The sequence below is a fragment of the Anastrepha obliqua genome, chromosome 2 (assembly GCF_027943255.1).
Source record: "Anastrepha obliqua isolate idAnaObli1 chromosome 2, idAnaObli1_1.0, whole genome shotgun sequence".
NCBI classification, from domain to species: Eukaryota; Metazoa; Arthropoda; class Insecta; order Diptera; family Tephritidae; genus Anastrepha; species Anastrepha obliqua.
Genome location: NC_072893.1, coordinates 129,540,600 through 129,544,575, shown reverse-complemented (window position 1 = coordinate 129,544,575; position 3,976 = coordinate 129,540,600).

Here is a 3,976-nt window from a genome sequence, read left to right as displayed (position 1 = left end):
ATTGCCTTGAATTAATTAAAAATTATTAATATTGCTTCATGTTGAATTTAAGATTTTTAATGCGTTTTATTGGGGGAAAAATTATTAAAAAATTAATATTAAAAAATATTATATAGGTATACAAGAAATAAAAAAATATAACAAATAAATAAAAGCTAATAAAGAAAAAAATGTAATAAATAAATAAAAAATATAATAAATACAAAAATATAATTAATAAAAAATATATAATTAATAAAAAAAGAATATAATTAAAAAAAAACATATAATTAATAAAAAATATATAATCAAGAAATATGTAATTAGCAAAAAAAATATAATTAATAAAAATATGGCGCCTATTTACTTTGTTGGCTTCTTGATCGAGTTTTTCTCCAGTTAGTGGCGTGGGCTTAGTAATAAATAAACAAAAAAATAGAAATAAATAAAAAATGTAATAAATAAATAAAAAACATATAAAACATATATAATAAATTAATAAAAAAGAGCAGTTAAAAAATATAATTAATAAGAAAATATAATAAATAAAAAAATATAATATAATATATATAATATAGTTAATAAAAAAATATAATTAATAAGAAAATATAATAAATAAAAAAATATAATATAATATATATAATATAGTTAATAAAAAAATATAATTAATAAAAAAATATGTATAAATATATTAAAAAATAATTAATAAAAAAAATATTTTTAATAAAAAAAAATATATAATTAATAAAAATTATAAAAAAAATTATATTATTATAAAAAAATTATTAAAAAACAAAATTAATAAACACAAAAAAATTAATAAAAATAAAAAATTAATAAAACAAAAAAAAATTAATAAAAAAATTAATATTAATAAAAAAATTACTAAAAAATAACAAAAGTTAATAAAAATAAAAAAAATTATTAAAATAAAAAATTAAGAAAAAAAAATGTATAAAGACTCAAAAAAATTGATTAAAATAAAAAAATAAATAAAAATTAATAAAAAGAAAAAAAATTAATAAAAATTAATAAAAATAAAAAAATTAATAAAATAAAAAAAATTAATAAAATAAAAAAAATTAATAAAATAAAAAAAATTAATAAAAATATGGCGCCTATATACTTTGTTGGCTGCTTGATCGAGTTTTTTCTTCAGCCTGTGGCGCTGACTTGGTGTTCTACAAGTGTAGGTATGTACCTACAGTTTTCTGACGTCGTGGAGAAGGTCTCCCAACGGCGATTGCCATTAGAAGAATTTTCTATCGTCTGTTACTTCATGTCCCCGGTGGGTTTCGAATTTGAGTCAACCTATATGTAGTCACGGACAACTTACTCGGCTATTTAAAAAAAAAACATAAAAATTGAAAATGTTGGTAAATCAAGGTTATTTATTTATTTAACTTTAATTTAAATATTTGCACAATAAATTAAATATTTTGCAAATACAATACGACTCACAGCGCTGGTGACGGAGACCTTCTGCGCTCCGCAACTTTTGCAAAGTAATTTATGAATTGCTTTAAGCGATTATGCGAAATTCGTCTGAGCAGATCAACCCCTTTCAGAAAGTTTTAAATTAATTGCACATTTTTACCGGTGCGATTTTTGAGCATCTCGATGGGTCGGCCGCCGTAGCCGAATGGGTTGGTGCGTGACTACCATTCGGAATTCACAGAGAGGTCGTTGGTTCGAATCTCGGTGAAAGCAAAATTAATAAAAAAAACATTTTTCTAATAGCGGTCGCCCCTCGGCAGGCAATGGCAAACCTCCGAGTGTATTTCTGCCATGAAAAAGCTCCTCATAAAAATATCTGCCGTTCGGAGTCGGCTTGAAACTGTAGGTCCCTCCATTTGTGGAACAACATCAAGACGCACATCACAAATAGGAGGAGGAGCTCGGCCAAACACCTAACAGAAGTGTACGCGCCAATTATTTATTTTTTTTATGGGTCGATATATTCCACAATCTCTTGTATTTTATATTTAACGAATGATAGTAAACTTATCACAACTCTCATTTGCGGCATCAGAATTTTATGAAAAGTTGGTTCCGGTAGAGCATCACTAGCCTCACTCTTGCTTTTTGATTTTCATAAAGAGAATGTAATTCTTTTGGAATTACCAACGTTTCACATTTTATTTAAATCTTTGAGTTTCGCCTCAGCTATAGGCAATGCATCCGAATTGATGCCCTTGTTCTTTTTTTTTTTTGAAAAAAAAAGTTATATGGTTCATCTATTGTGTAGTTCAACCAGCAAATAGTTCGCAAGGGCAATTTAGTAGCGTAGTAAGTAAAATAACTAAAATTCAAAAAGGCGTCATATATGTAGTTGTGTGTGAATTTCAAAAGGTTTTGGCAAATTACGTGCCTTTCTGACAAGATTCATAAGTCTGTTACTATTTCCAAAAAATTGATCGCTGAAATTCACTGTCTAGCCAAATCCTTTACGTTTCGATTCGAAACTGGTGATGTGATGGAGTGCCCTGGTAGGCTAACTAATTTGACATGATCAATCAGGTTTGGATTGAAGAAAAAGAAGTTGCCGATAAATTCGCAAAAATTCTTTTCAATTTTACGTGCCGGACGCAAATTTAGGGCCGATCTACATTCAATTAGTTTTGTATTTAATTAGCTTTCTTTTAGAAATCTCAATTTCATTTTAAGTATATCGAATAGAAAGCGCTTTTTACATAAATTAGCCAAAGATAAATTATTTCGTAATTAAATTTAAATTTAACAAAATTTACTTGTCACATCCACTTTGACTTCACAGCAGTGCTACCAAATCCATCGTATTGTCAACCGAAAGCAAAATATGAGCTAAAAGTCAGCTAAAGTTGAATGTTCACAAAATACTCTCCCATTAATCCATACACAAATTGAGTTTACACACACCTCTATAAATGTGGTATTTTAAAGAGCACAGAGAGCAGCACTGCAATTGGCATGCGTGCATAGCGCGTTGCGCTTGTGTGCGTTCATGATTGGCTCTCTATACGCATCTTCGTTCGTTTGCTGTTTGCTGTTGGCATGTTGGTGAGGTCGCACGTTTGGCATGCAAACAAAATTCAGTATAAAATTGAAAATGTCGTTGTAATAAGTTGTGCGCACGGTTGGAATTTTTTCGAATTTCCACTAAAAGGCGCCCCCACACACCCCGCCAAAAGCCATCGCTTTGCGGTTACAGCTAACCAAACCACCAACCACCCACCCAAGGCGGGAGTTGAGTGTTCAATGTCCTATGTTCCGTATTGAGTGTGACTGCAACAGCTTGCGGGACAGTAAAAACGAAAACGGTTAATTTTTAGTTAAATTAAAAGAAACAAAAAAAATGTGAAAAATTCGTTCGTAACAGAAATGCGAAATTCGCGCATAGAAATGAAGTGGAAAATTAGCAAATTGCAAAGTGCGAGCGTGCAAATGAAACGCAAGAAGTGCGCGATGACTGGACAGCGCGATGCAGTGGTGAGACCAAGTATGCGGTGAAGATAGAAAAATTACAAGCACAGAAAATACGAGTAAATTACGAAAAATAAATAAATAACCAAACGTGAAATATTGAAGTAAGTGAAAACACAATTGTAGAAAAATCAAGCAAATATGTAAGTGAGAAAATAATGGAGTGTAGAAAAAGTGAAGAAGCCAATGTGAGAAATTTCCAGTCAAAAGTGCCACGAGCGGAAGTGGGCAGGGGGTGGAAAAAGCGTTGTGCCGTACAAAGTATATAGGTTGTCGGGTAGTGGGGCGAACGAACGAGTAGGAATCGCAGTATGAGATGCGAGTGCTGGACGTACATACATACGTACACATATTCAAAAGCTCATGCATGCATACCATAGATACATATTGATATACATACATGCACTGCGATGCAAAGTGTTGAATACATCGATGAATAAACGAAATGTGCGGCCATAGTGCACACAGGCACACAAACACACACAGCCATAGGCAAGGGCGCGCATGAAAGTATGTATGCATAAGCACAAAAAAG